Genomic DNA, 14,171 nt, shown 5'->3' on the forward strand with positions numbered 1-14,171 from the left:
TTTTCTTCATTTTTACCTTTTCGATTAAAATATATCATAAAAAAAATTTTAGTTAAAAAAGTCCTAGGATGTGAAACGCTTTTTTATGAATTATGAAAGTTTTCTGGGCCAATTCAACTCCTTCTATTTTCAATTGGAAAAACAATCGACAAATGATTAGTTAATTTTAATCAAAAGCATTTTCGAAATCATATTTTGTCTTATTTCAAAAAGTCAGCATGTAAATGTCTGTTTACTTCTTGGCTGGTTTCGCTTTTGCCTTGCTTGTTTCGAACTTTTTCTTTAAGTATTCGAACGCGCCCTCTTTTTCCAAGTCAGCCAGAGTACCCCTGGACTTCTGACCGTACTGGAGAATACAGTCCTTACACTTGGGGTTGATCTCGCTGTACTCCAGGCGACCCGAGTCGTTGAATGTCTGTCGTTTCTTCTTCCCATTCTCGTCGGTTTTCGTGATCACGAGGTAGCCGAATCGCTCGTGGTCCACGCTCACACATTTGTGGTGTGTCGCTATAAAGCTAAAAAGGAGCAAAAAATAGGAAATAATCATTTATTTATTCTATATCTCGATTAAAAAGAACTTTTTAAGGATGATTTATATGCCTGAACTTCAGCTATATTACAAAGCGAGTGATTAAAAAGCTTAAGCCCTTAAATGGTAAGAAATGTAGGAATTTCATCAAAATTTGGAAAATGGAAAATGGGTGGTCTTGGTCTTAAATGGGAATTTACAAATTACAGACTTTAATAATGAATGAGAGGCTAAATTATCAAACCTATCTTCATTTGACTTCAATTTAGCCACTACAAAAAATTTAAACGCTCAAATTAATCGCTCATCAAGGAAAAAATTAATCTGACGCCTGTTACAAATGACTTTTTTTATAAAATTGGGCGGACCACCGAAATTTTTTTTAAATTTTAATTTAATCAACTTAATCTTGACTGAAGTCCCCTGAATCAACCATCAGAGACGGAAAATTTTAAAAAAATGAAAACTTTTGAGAAATAAAAAATGGACAGTTTTGTTTCTGAAAAAAAAATTCAAAAATGCCGATTGCGAACCATTGTGTGACGTCTCTTCAAGTACTAACAAACAAAATTTGAAATCCTTCTTGCATCCCCATCAAGGAAAATTTGATCATATATTTTAGTACTTGTCAAATGACTGCTTGGCCAATTTTTCTAACTTCAGTGAACCTTCACCTTAAGCTGTTTGCAATTTTATTGATTAAAAACTCTTTGCATAGCTATATTTTCATGCCAAATCATTGATTAATTTTTAGTTTGTTGATTTTTCTTCACATGCATTCTCTGTTATGTCGCTTTCTTTTTTGCAGCTTTTGAAAATATTTTCAAACAAGCGTTTTAAAAGATTCCACGAGCCAAGGAGCTTTCAAAAGGTCTATTGATTATTATTGTTTATCAGAAAATAGTAAACATATGGTAAAAATTTAAATTCGACACTTTTGATGGAATAATTGTGTTCATTTATTCTGAGAAAACATTTTAAAACCTTCAGCTACGCATAAAGCGCAATCATCAAAAATCGATAACCAGCACAATCAGAGCTCTTCAGCAGTCTTATTCAACACCTGCGGTAGGAAAATAATACGAGGGTTTCCATTAGGTCGAAAGATATCGAAGCCGAACAAAAGCATGCTTGCGCATCAAATCGAACCTAAGTTTTTCCTTTCTATGAAATTACCAGAACTTTGTGCAGTTGCAGCTAATTTACTATTTTTTGAATAGTTTTGTAATTTTTGATATAATACACGACGAATCAACCTTCTCAGATTTTGTTCAACCGATTAATGGGCATCTTTTTCACCTCTGCTGGCTTCAAATAAAAATAGCATCATGTGTTAATTTGAAGATTAATAGCTAGCTACATCAAAGTTAAAAAGGAATTTAATGTTTATTTTGATCGTGAACTTTCTAAAAATGAATGGTGCCCTGGGTGCCCACAGTAGTGCCCTGGGTATAATTTAGTACTATGTTTAGTACGATTATTTAAACATGAAAGGGTTGCGCACTGTTTTCTTAACTTTTTTTTCTGTGCTTTGAACACTAAAATCAAACACATATTTCAAACACAAATTTCAAACACATATATCAAAACACTAAAATCAAACACAAATTCAAGGTCAAAAACTTTGAATTTCAGTGCATCCTGGCGAACACCATCTGATTTTTTCAGGGCCATCAGTAGCTTGTACATTGTTTCAACCAATTTGGGACGTTTGTTTTTCATTAGTACTCAATCTCAAAAGATGGTGCTTCTAAAAGTTTAAAGGATCAGCAAGCGAGAAACGGATGTCACAAAAGCACGAGAAAGTGGCAGGCGCGGATCTAGGAATTTCTCGAGGGGGGGGGGGGGGGGGGGCGGATTTTCAAAACAATTTTTTAGGAATTGATTTTCTGAGCTTTCCCAAACCACTATAAAGACCCTAATTTCACAAAATTTTCTGCGCCGCCAGCAAATTTTTGAAAAAAGGCAAAAAAAATGCGTTTTTAGGCACGTTTTTCAAAATTTCGAAAAAAAAATCGCGTTTTTTCGGCCGCGCTCCCTTCTCAAAATAAGTATAGATTGGCGCCAAAGGCGCCTTTAGAAAAATTTTAAGGTCAGTCAGCCACAAATGGATTTCTCAAATTAGTTCAAAGGGGGGACCCTTTGGTCCGGCAGGGGGTCGAAACCCTGAAGAAGGCATCCGCTCTCCCCCGCCCCCCTAAATTCGCTACTGGACAGAAGTAAGATCTTCTGAGTGATTAAGGAGTCGAACTATTAAGGGTGGAACCATCAATCCAATGCAATAAAACATATATTTTTGTAACGTTTGACACAAAATGAGTACTCCGAAAATTTGATAACCGAATTTGTTATCTTCAGTGATGAAATCAGAAGTACAACGTCGGAAACACATATAAACTTAAGAAAAAAAGTCTAAATTTTAGATTTAAAATTAATTTTTATCGCCAAAAAAAATCGCCGAAACTGCAAGTTTGAATCCCCAATTTTTAAATCTCCCAAGACAAAAAAGACAAAAAAATAATCAAATGGTACGTACCAATCAGTTCATGTTTTCTCAGTGAAGTCTCCACTCAACAGGCAACATGGAGTGCTTTCATGGGACAGTAAAATGTAAAAGTACCCGCACTCAGTAAAAAGAGAAAGTAACCGATTGTATTATAATTATAATTATACTTTTAGCTAAATTTTTATCACTTATAAGTGCCAATTTTAGATACTTAAACGATTTAAGATCTATTATAATGATAAAATTTTTGGTGATTTCTTAATCAGTTTTAATATATTATAATTATTATAATTTTTCGGAAAATCTCTCCTAATCCATTTTTCTATCAAAATTTATCTCACAAAAAAAATCAATTATAATGAATTAAAACTTAGCTATTCTGCATGAAAACACAATAAAAGTCATATCTAATTTAAGTTAAAGCTAAAAACACAAATTTACAGTTTCTTTCAGCTCAGCAACTAACTGAAAAGCACACAAAAAAAATTAAAATTAAAACGGAATGAAGCTATGACATTTATCGAATAACCAGCTGAAAAGCACACAAAACAAAATAAAATTAACACCAAATGAAGCGACGACGCTTGTTGAAAAAACATGGACTATAATCCATCATACTTGATTAGATTAGATTATGCTCTCCATTATACTTCAAAAAATTCAAAAAATAATCCATTCTAATGCTTTTAATTGTTTCGAAAAATAGTTACATTTTAATCCATTTTTAATCAATTACAATCAATTTTTTTTTACTTTTCTGGGTTTATTGAATAACCAACTAAACATGCGTGGCGTTTGATGAATAACCAATTAAAAAGCACACAACACAAAACAAAAATAACACGAAATGAAGCGATTTCAAAATTTCAAGAAGTAATCGATTACAAGGATTTTTATTGTTTTGAAAAAAAAGTAACATTGTAATCCATTTTAAACAATTTTAGTCAATTCTTTTCGAAATTTATGGAGAATGACAACAAAAAAATCCAATATATTCTAAAATTTCTCTTTTTACTGAGTGCGGGTATGGTAACATGGCTAATGGAACTTTGTGATGTCACTTGAAATCAAAATTCTTATAATTTTGCATAAACTAAAACACTTGATCGAAATTCCAATAATTGATCCAAATTAAATAGGAAATTGAGATGCTATAACATTTCTGTCAAATACTTTTGAATATTTGAATAATGAATCAAACTTCAGATTGTTCTGAGATGATTTTGATTTTTTGTTCAATTATTCAGTAATAATTGAACGTAGTTCTATCGCATCTCATTTTTAACATTAAGATTAAAAATTTGCAGATTACATCAGCGCCTTGCATTAATCGTCGTTGTTTGGAGTTTTCTTTAAACAATAGAAACTCCTGATAACTAAAAAATTGTTTAAAAATTGTTGAATTACATAAGAATTTGAATTGAAACAAACTGATTCGGGGGCTAATCTCAAGTGAAAAAACTCAAGAACTCAGTCTGGCTTAAAAATTTTAACAAAAACTATTGTCTGACAACCGATTTTACTTAGAAAGAAAAAAAAAGAATTTTTTTCTACTTACAAAATCAAAGACTTTAAATGATAAATTGCTGAAATTAGAGCATGCATGCCCATTTATGACAGCATATGCTTTTTTTTCCTTTTTTATTTTACTGATGAATATAAAACACCGGAAACTGTCCTAACTGAAAAAAAAGAGAGAAAAACTAGCCAAAAAACCCAACTTTCAGATTCCATTTTCAGTATTTCAGTTTCTAAAAATTGTTTCTACTTCTGAATCTAAATATAATTCTCATTACGAGGCCAAACTGTGCATTTTGTGCATTGTAAGCGGATTCAGCAATAAGGACGCTCCCTTTGTTCTTCTTTTGTTCTTTCATTTTCTTTGATCGTTCCGACAAAATTTTAACATGTATAAAGACTTGTCTATGGAATCCAGGAACATACAGACACAAAATTGTGCGCCTATCCAGTGCACAGTTTGGCCTCGTAATGGTGCTCCAAATTTTTTTCGTGAATTTTTATATGACGCAAATAGTGATTTTTTTGTCGTTTTCATCAAAACCCAGTTGACAAATTTCCAATCATTTCACAACATGAGATATTTGCTCCCAAAACTACGGTTTTTTGATGACTAACTATAACATGTCAATTTTTCCTTCTTTTGATAACTTTCGAGGAATAATTTGTGTCAGATGTGGTGTTCTTCTCCAATCAAGTGACTGAGCTTAGCACTAAAAAAATGCAGGCATATCATGGAAAACTCCTTAATTTTTGTTACTGCCTTTTAATCGGTCACGAATAACTTAAGGTTAAAAAAACAGAAAAAATATGAACTTTGAGCTGATAATGTCAAATAGGAAGCAGGGGCGGATCTAGGTTTTTTCCCGAAAATTTTTTCAGCCTTTTTATAGATCGACCAAGTTGATTTCCCAAGCTCTCCCAAAGCACTAAATGGTAGTAATAGCTGTCTCAATTCAGTTTGGAACGGTTATGAAGATGAGCCATCACGCATAAGTTGATTTGGCCTGCTTTTTTTTCACTATCAAAGGTATCAAAGTATTAAAGTGTTAATCCAATGCCAAGTTGGGCCTTCACTCAGAAAACGTGTCATTGCACTTGCGCAAATCTATTGCTCAATTTCTTCGAATGTCCGAACAAGATGCTTACAGACATTTGGTCAGCCAAAAAATGTACTCCTGAAATCAAAATGGCCAAGGGGTAGTGTAGTGTTTTTGATAGTGATAGTATTTGGTAGTGATAGTCAAAATGATAGTGCAGTATTTGGTAATTACGATACATTAAGAGTTAATTTACTTGCTTACTTTTGATTAAGGTGATTTTAAGAAAGCAATGAAATTGCGATTAGTTATAGCACAGTTCTATAGTTTCTTTTTTGCTCTCAAAATTTAATCCAAATTGCTGAAACTGATTGCATGGACAATTCAACCAGTGTTCAATGATCATTTTAGAGGCGGACTACGAGAAAAAATAAAAATATCTGTAAAAACTTTAATATATAAATGTAAATAACATTCGCTCCTTCCTCCCTTTTCGGAAAAATCCTACATTAGAGCGTGATCCGACAGCTCAACAAACGAACTCAGAAATTAATTCAGTTTTTTGACAATTGTAATTGACATTGCGCGTAATATTGAAGCTTCAAAAATCAATATTTTAAATAAAAAAGAGCAGTCATCTTTTTAGAAAACTTCAAAGACTTTGACATGAGCGGTTTAGTTTTGTTTACTTTTTGTCTGAGCACAGTTCAAAAAAATTGTTTTTTATTTTAATTCGCATGAGGTTTCCAAACAAAATAAAACTACCTCTTTTTTCGTTGTTTTATTTCTTTTTTCATAATTTAAACTTGATAAAAGCACTTTTTGTTGTACAAAAATCAATATAATGATGATTACCAATATATATAAATGCGTTCGAAAAAATTCAGTTTTTCGCAACAATAAGTTTTCATCCACTCGAAGTCCCATGCAATTCTCAATAACCTCATAGAAAAATGAGATAAACGTTGTTCTGACGCTCAGCAAATATCATTTTATATCTAGAAGATCAGCTATCGAATTAGCGGATTATGTTGGCAAAAAAAAGTTCTATCAAATGACTAATTTCCGCATAATAAGAATATAAGAACAGGGGAGTATTATTTCAGGCGATCAAGATTGAGTTCGAGCGAATAATAAACATGGCTGCTTGTATGACCTCAATTTTCCGACTGCCCGTTAGCGTCAATGAAGTTGTGTACAATTTGAGTGAAAATGAAAAGTTCTAAAAAAAAGAAAAAATTTCATCGAAATAAACTTGACTGTTTTTTTTTGGACCTATCAGGTTTTTTATTACGGCAATTATCAAAAAAGACCATCAAAAGTTTTTTACTTCTTTAAAACCCAATGTTGGTTTTGATTTTCGAAGTGATGCAATTTTCGTGCTCTCTGTGGTTTTGTTCTTCAGGGAAATATGGATTTCTGAACTAGCCACTTTTGACATAACTTTTCAAAACAATCAAAACGTTTGTTGCCCTTAGCTCAAAATTATAAAATATCATACTTAAGACACTTTATTTTTAAAGTTATGGAGCTTTGAAAATTGCCAAAACGATCAATTTGGAAATTACGCGCAGTTTCGTGCTGTAAACGCGTGACCGGATTTTTAAGGTGACTGAAAAAGCGTTTTAAATTAAACTGAGACAATTACTTAGATATTATAAAAAACCAATAGGCTAAAAAAATACATTTTGTATGTTGAATGGCGAAATAAAAATCAGAAAAAAATTCAAAGCTTTTTGAAAATTTCTTCTATCAAAAAATTTATTTCGTAGATGTTAAAGAGCAGTCAGAACATTTGGAGTTTGCGCAGTCTTTTGTTCTTTTTCTAATCTAATCTTGAAAAAAAAACGGTGTCAATTTGCGATATTGAAGCGGCAGCTCTTGTTGATACAGTTTATTAGTGTAATCAAGTGACAAATCTTGTAAGGTTTCATTTCAGCTAAAGGGAAGACAAATCAACAGGAATAGTATCCTGTATACACTTATGTAGACCGAAGGACGGATGTTGCGCAGTTCGGGTTGGGGTTTTCATTTTATTGATAGTGTTTCGTTTGAATCTCAAGCATTATTGGGTATCCTAAAAAGTATCCTAAAATGCAGCTATATATGGGAATCAGCTTCGTTCCAAAATATTATTAGAACTATGGATTGAGAAACGCAATGAGTTGTTCCAATGTTTGTTGATAATTGTATGATGACCATCGGTTGCATAAAAAATGGTAAATGGTTCCTTAAATTGACGCGAGCAATAAGCCACCTATGACTCTCAAAAGTATCAATCTTTAGTCTCAACCATTGCTCTCCTCTCCGACAACTACTGAGAAAACTTCGATGACATTTAATGAGTGGTTACAAAAATAAATATATCATTTATTTGATTGCCGCAAAAACATCGACCAAAAGTTAATGTGCTAAATTATACGTCGTTTAATTTAAAGTTTCACTATTTAAGTCTCAAAAGAATTTATCGCGACGGCCAAAACACTCCTACGTGAGTTTTGCAAGCAAGACTATGTGCCCAACAAAACGCTTGCTAGGAATCAAGATTATTTTTAGAAATTGAACTAAATTTGCTGATGAATGTTTTATTAAAAAACATTATTAAAAACTTGTACCTGGCCTTCCTTTTGGCAGATGTTAGATACTCTAAAGATCTGTACATACAAAAAAGTCCTGCGCATATCGGAAAACATTTTCAATTTCACAGAAACATGATCAGATGTGAGCCAGTGTTGGTCAGACTTGAATCGACTGGATACGCAGGCAATTGATTTTTTGAAACTCAATTTGGATCTCAAATGTTTTAACCAGCGATCAGTCACGGGACATACAGTGCTAATTTAAAATAGTTGGACAAAACGCATTAAACTTGAAACTTAAACTGCGTTTTTTTTTCAAAACGGGTTGTTTTTAAACAAAAAATGATGGGGACAAGACTTGCTCAGAATTTCAACAGAACTAATATGACGCAGTTTGTTTTGAAAATTCGGGCTCAAAATCTAAACCCAATAAAATATCAATTTTGGCTTTTCAGTCAATCAAAAATTACGTCAAAACTACCTAGTTGATTTTGACATAAGAATTTCAAAGTGAGACCGACAAATTTTAAAGTGAGACCGACAACGTAGACCGACAAATTTTAAGAAGGTGATAACCTCCAAATATTGTCTAAACTAATTTATTTTGTTTGACAGACATAAAAGTTTGTTAACGCCAATTATTCTTCCAAAAAATTTTTTTAAACATTTTGCGAATTTTTGCAGGAGAATGTACCCTTGTTAGAATTTGTTGGGTTACGTAAGAGGTTCATTTTGAGTTTTTTATGTTAATGATCGACTTGGTAGTTTCGGCGTAATTTCTGATTGACTAAAAAACCAATTATGATCCTTTTTGGGGTAAAATTTTGGGTCGCAAGACGCTATAAAAGTTTTAATGAAACTCTACGCAAACCTTGAACTCTTCGTTTTCCATTAAAAGTCAAACCTATATAAGAACAATGCATTCGAATTTGATGTGTTTTTTCGGGATAATTCCAATCATCACTATAGAAGCAACATTTTATTTTCAACGAGCGAGTGAAAAGTTTTTCTTCACGTTTTTGTCGTTTTTCTGCAATATTTTGAGATATAAGGTTTAATTTTCGCTAAAAAGTGAATACAACTATTTAGAAGGACTTACCCAGTTCAAGTTTGAGAAACCTTGCTTTGAACGCGTAAAGTAGCCAGTACATAACAACTAGTTTAGAGGTGCTCTTACTCTAGAAACAACCTCGCAAAAATTATAAAGAATTTGAATTTACGGGTTTAAAATTTGTTCCTCGTGAAGCTGATGAGCTTCAATTACTCTTTATGTCTTTATGTTGCCAAAATTTGGCAGATGAAAAAATTCAAATTGCCAAAATTACCTGGTCAGGCGCTGAGAACGGTCACATATACAATAAAGATCATGAGAGCTTATACAACAATTTGGACAAGATTTCCAAGCAACCTAACTGCTAATGAGAATCCTGTGCATGATTTAGAGATGTAATGTTTAAAAAAAAAATTGATGAGCGCTTATTTTGATGTTTCAATTCGATCATCAACGCAAAGTTATTCATAAATTTTAGCCGTTTTCCGATGACGAACCAGTAACTTTTTATTTCTATTAGCTGTCATTTTTTGAAGGAATAAAGGGTAACTTAAGCTCACCAGCAGCTTCCCATAGAACCAAATTAAGCCCATAAGTTCAATTTTTTTTTATTTTAATTGCAATGTTGTTTCCACAGCAAAAACACCTCTAAAACTAGTTATGATATACTGACCAATTTAAGCCTTCATAACCAGATTTTCCAAATTTTTGCCTGGCTAAGATTTTTCAGATAGTTTCATCTAAATTTGGTAAGAGTATGAAGTTTTTTATCTGAAATAAATGCAGAGGAAACGATAAAACGTGAAGAAAAAGCTCGTTCCTTTGCTTGTTCAAATAAAAAAATTGCATCTTCTATTTTTCGTGACTGTAACTTTGCTGGTCATAGTTTTGATATTAATACAGTTATGAGACTATATATATCAAGACGATTTGAAAAACAAATAAAGTTTAAAAATTCTGGTTAAACCATCCCCCTGAACGGAGGTGGGTTTATTTGACGCTTTTTGATTACCATACACAGACAACTTATAAATGAGAAAATATTGGCAAATTTGGAAACTTTTTGAACTTTTGAAGAAAAAAAAAGCTTTTTTACTTATCTCTCCTTATTTATTTTTCTTTTATAAAAGTTAATCACTTCGATTTTGTCCTAATGGAGCTAATTTTGGTGTGGTGAATATTTAATTTATTGGGAACCTATTTGCTTTTCATACTTTTCCTCATATGATGTCAAGCTCCATGGTAAAAACATGGTAATGATTAGAAAAACGTTTAAAAAATTCAATGGAGTTTTTAAATTGTCGAATAGTGCGAGTAGAAAACAGCCCGTAAATACCGCGAAAAGGGTATGTTAAAAAGTCCACCTTTATCCCCAGAAAGTAATCACGCGAAAAGCATAATTACTTTCTTTATTGAAAATTATCAAAACAATTAAAAATATATTTCCCAACAATAAGGTTTAAGCTCTGTTTTAATCTGATTTAGATCTGTGTCAGATGAGTATCAGTTCTGATATTTTACTGATCAAATATGCTGAAAATATTATCAATTCTGCGGTAGGTTTGTTTTAAGACAGGCACATGTTTAAAGTCCGTCGACATGATTCAGATCTGTGGCAATCCTGAAAAACCAACAATTTTATAGAAATGGAATCTGATTTCGAAGAAAAAATTCAGCACGGGTATTTTTTACCCCACAACTTAAGCCCTAAGAAATTTAAGTTTTAGTTTATAATGAGAAAAGGGCTTTACCGATTCAACAAGAACACACTTGCGAATGTCAAAAAAGTTTTCTCAATTTGGTCGCACTAGTGAAACTAGCGCTGGATGGGAAGTCGGAAAAGTTATAGAAAACATTTTGGTGAGAATATTATTAATGAACTTTGCAGTTTTTCAGCTTCCTTTTCAAGAGCACATTCTGGATTTCAACAACTCAGCAGCCTTATCCAATGAGATTCCACCAGATGGCGAATTGTTGTCATGAGTTGATATTTTTAGATTTGCCTGCTATTTCAGCAATGGGATAAAAAATAGTTTAACAAAGATGAAAAAGAAAAGCATGTCCGCTTTTTTAAATTTAGAATTGAAAATCATGTTTCTGTTTTAACTTGAAATTAACTCATGTTTCTGTTTTAACTTGAAATTAACCGAATTAATTTGAAGTTAATTTGAAATTTTTAGGCAAATCAACCCAATTTCCTATTTCAAAAATTTTGAAGAACAAACAAAAAAAGCTTCAAAAAGAGAGCTTTCAAAAAAAGACTTTAACAAAAGTTCGAAGAATTTTATCATGATTAATATCAATGTTTGTTTTTTTAAATCATTTTTTAAACTATAAATCACGGCCAAAAGGGCTGATTTAGGGGAGGACGTCTCTCCATTCGAGGATCCCCCTCGCCGTCCAAACTTTTTTACGGAATCCATTTTGCCTAAACGACCTCAAACTATTTCTACAGGAGTCTTTTACGAAAATAATTACTATTTACCAAAAAAGCAATGTTTTGATCAAAATTTTCAAAAAAGCCCGTTAACTACTTCGGTAATTTTGATGATGTCTTAAGAGATCTGAAGGTTTTATGATGTCTTAAGAGAACTTGGGAAATCTTTCTGGTTGAACTATAAAAAAATTCGTCTAAAAGTCCAACCCCCCTCCCACTTGAGAAAAACCCAGATACCATCTGATTGCAAAAACGGAGTTTAATCGGCCGAAAAAATGTGTTCACCCTAAAGACCAAAAAAATCTTTTCAGAAAAAACCAGCCGTGAGCTAACTTGGTGAGAGGGTATAGTAGAGTGGCTGTGTCGTCTAGTTTGACCTGTTCGTCCTCTAGGAATAGTATTCTATGTCTGTACAGTCTGGACTGGTTGGAAAAGTCCAGCTGCTCAAACTGCTCCTCCTGTTTCTTCAGATCCCCTATCGAGTTGTCCTCCACTAACTTCTTGGCCACAAACTCGCACACACCAACCAGCTGAAAAAAAGAGAAGTTTAAGTTCTGCTCGTGCCATATTTAAGACTAAGGATTCATCCAGAAGAGAAAAGATCACCAGTATTCGAAAAGTTCAGCTCTACACTGATAAGCGCGGATGCGCCTCTGATTCAGAATTACATTAATTTGCTGTTGGCTATTTTTCTGGACTGGGCAATGATGTCTCACCCTCAAGCAACAAGCACGGATCGTGGTGGGTCCGGCCCAATCATCGGAAATTATTCGATTCACTGATCATCGTGAAATATATTGAATGTCATTACAGTTCTTTCCAGTCAACAAATTTAAACACAGTTATTAATCTAAAACTGCTCTTCTGGGCGTCGGAAATCAATTTTCCACTCAACTTTGCACATAAAGATTGTTTGAAAAATTTATAAGCTCGGGTGGCTTTTTTCAGACAAACTTAGACGTTTCAACTGGAAAATCATCCTATAATATTGTTGCCTTGAGCTCAAACTGAGAAAATTATTTTACCTTTAATCATTTTAATAAAGTTATGGGGTTTTACGCTATTAAAGCGTAAGCTGAGATTTAATCCGTTTTATAGAATTCTTTCCAAATTGGTGGAAGCAGGCTGTGTGTCATAATTTCTACAACACTAAGAAGGAAATCTTTATTTTTGTGTTTTATGTGGCGTGTAAGGGGATGATTTGAAAGAAAATCTCAAAAAAAAAGATGTTTTTTGAAAAATTTGTCTGTTTTTTAAAGAGAACACTGCTCCATAGACCATAAAAAGAAATCAAATCGTTTCTCCTTCATACGAGCAAAACTTTTTTAGCCTTGGATAGGAGCAATCTTTTTGTAACACTTTTTCATATAACTTTACAAGATTTCTTTATTGCTGACCAGCCCTAAACCATTAACAATTACAAGCCTTAAAGAAAAACGCGCATGTTCAGAAAAAAAATTGATAATTTTTCCAAAAACATGACAGATTTTAGACATTTTTTTGCTAAAAAAAGGTCTTCATAGGTTTTTGGAAGAGGTATATTTTTTCAGGCTTATCATTACGAGGCCAAACTAAGCTTTTGTGCATTGTAAGAGGAATCCGCAACAAGCCAAAATCAGCAGATGTTTTGTGGAATCCGCAACATTGCTATTTTTCTGGTTCTTCGTGGCTGTTTTGGATTCCACGAGCAAATACCTAAAACACTGTGACGGTCAAAATCGCTCCAAAAGAGGCGAATATGCGGAATCCGCAACTGTATTTGCGGAATCCAAAACAATTTGTGGAATCCACAAACAAATAATAAGACAAATGTATAGTTCAATTGAGCTGTTGCGAAATCCGCAACTGTAAGCCTAATCTGCAAATTGTAGGAATCTACTAGATCAGTACTAGATTTTGATGAATACTGACCTAATTCGGTGACATGCTGTGCGTTGTGTTGCAAAACACTCTCAACCCAATGACTCCATGTACTGAATTTATTCGGTGTTGTATTTCCAAAATTTTGAAGGGTGACATCCACCGATTTAGTTAATTAATGTTTTGAGATTTGTTCGTGGTTCCACTGACAATGGTTAGGCCCTTGCTTTTAAAATCCGCATTGCTATAGATAAGAATTCCAGCTCTAGCTTTTAATCGTTCATTTGAAAATTCAGTATAAACAAAATTCGGAACCCGCTTACATTTGCGGATTCCGCTCAGAAATATTGCGGATTCCACTTACATCTGCGGATTCCACTTACCTTTTGTGGAATCCACTTACATTTTGGAACAGGTTTAAAGTTTTGTCTATGGAATCCAGGAACATACAGACACAAAATTGTGCGCCTATCCAGTGCAGAGTTTGGCCTCGTAATGATCGTTATATTTGATGCTTTGTTATAAGTGAAATACATCAATTCTATGTTTGAAGTTTTTTTTTTCATTTTTTTCATTCGTTTTTAATAGCAAACACTTCGCCATAGACTTAAAAATACAATCGAAACATTCAGGGCTTCGCGCTGATACCAG

The 14,171-nt window shown here is 33.1% G+C and overlaps 1 long non-coding RNA gene across 1 annotated transcript; it reads right to left on the reverse strand.

Moving 5' to 3' along the window:
- Positions 1-153: 153 nt before the first annotated feature.
- LOC134845977 (uncharacterized) lies at positions 154-12,186 on the reverse strand. The gene is made up of 2 exons (XR_010162771.1): positions 11,994-12,186; positions 154-515 (listed from the first exon to the last, which is right to left on the reverse strand). It is a non-coding gene; the product is annotated as an uncharacterized LOC134845977 (long non-coding RNA).
- Between the last annotated feature and the right edge of the window lie 1,985 nt (positions 12,187-14,171).

This window comes from Symsagittifera roscoffensis, chromosome 5 (assembly GCF_963678635.1).
Source record: "Symsagittifera roscoffensis chromosome 5, txSymRosc1.1, whole genome shotgun sequence".
In the NCBI taxonomy this organism is placed as follows: Eukaryota; Metazoa; Xenacoelomorpha; order Acoela; family Convolutidae; genus Symsagittifera; species Symsagittifera roscoffensis.